The 1,275-nt window shown below is 35.0% G+C and overlaps 1 long non-coding RNA gene across 1 annotated transcript in view; it reads right to left on the reverse strand.

Annotated features, from left to right (window-relative positions):
• Positions 1-839: 839 nt before the first annotated feature.
• The window catches only part of LOC135115908 (uncharacterized), a 77,916-nt gene continuing 77,480 nt past the window's right edge, over positions 840-1,275 (reverse strand). Inside the window, exon 2 of the long non-coding RNA XR_010276098.1 lies at positions 840-1,275. This exon is cut by the window's right edge and continues 412 nt beyond it. This is a non-coding gene — a long non-coding RNA (uncharacterized LOC135115908).

The raw sequence follows: 1,275 nt of genomic DNA on the forward strand, positions 1-1,275 counted from the left end.
ACTAATTCACACTTCTATATATGTAAAGAAATAAAAAAAGTAAAAAAAATAAATAAAATAAATAAATAAATAAATAAACAAACTTTCCTTGGGTTATAGTCTATATTTTCCACTAATCTCAACCTAAAATAAATAAATAAATAAATAAATAAACTTTCCTTGGGTTATAGTCTATATTTTCCACTAATCTCAACCTAAAATAAATAAATAAATAAATAAACAAACTTTCCTTGGGTTATAGTCTATATTTTCCACTAATCTCAACCTAACGTCATATTAACATTACTGACAAGAAGGACTCAAGTTAATACACAGAATCTTAATAGTTATCCTTCTCTAATTCTGTGACTGTTACGATGATATTCTTCCGCAAACATTTTCTTGACTGATGAAAACAAACAAGAAACTTGAGGTGGGATTGTGAGAAACTTATTTATTCACTGGGAAACATAACTCCATTGTTGGGAAGAAAGACGACAGCAGCTCGGAGTGAGATGACAAACGTCTTCCGTCCCCTGCCGCTCTCTCTTTCTCTCTTCCTCCCCCCCACTCTCTCCTTGTATCCAGAGAGAGAGAGAGAGAGAGAGAGAGAGAGAGAGAGAGAGAGAGAGAGAGAGAGAGAGAGAGAGAGAGAGAGAGAGAGAGAGAGAGAGAAATAAAAGCATCTGTCAGCTTACTTCCTCCACACACACACACACACACACACACACACACACACACACACACACACACACACTTAATTCCTTAAATCGATATGAAAGCTCAATTTCCACGAATCTTTTAGCATATTGGAGTCATAAATTAACACAGCGTTTCATAAAAAGTAAAAACAAAATCAATTCAAGTTTATTTATTTTTAATTAGCATAAATGACACTCCTCTTCCTCCACCGACGACCAATCAAGTACATCACTCACTTAATTACAGCCAATCACACTGCGAGGCGGACGTGGAGCGGGGATCGGGCATCTCCGTCAAGCTAAATGGAACAGACACACTTAAAATAATTGCACCACTTCGTTTTCTTTTCACGTCATCACAAAAAAAAGTAGAAAAAAAAAATCACTGAAAGCAGGGTTGGATTTCTCCGCCAGTTTAATTTGAACAGAGCGTTAATCCATAAATAGTAGACACACTCCTAAAATATCTCGTTTTCTTTTCTCTTCACGTCATGAATACTTGTAAACGTAGTAAAAAAGAAATTGGATTTATTCTTACCTTCCATTTTCTTTTTAATCACCGTAAATTAAAAAGGGGAAACTAACCAGTAATTCA

This window comes from Scylla paramamosain, chromosome 30, assembly GCF_035594125.1.
Source record: "Scylla paramamosain isolate STU-SP2022 chromosome 30, ASM3559412v1, whole genome shotgun sequence".
NCBI classification, from domain to species: Eukaryota; Metazoa; Arthropoda; class Malacostraca; order Decapoda; family Portunidae; genus Scylla; species Scylla paramamosain.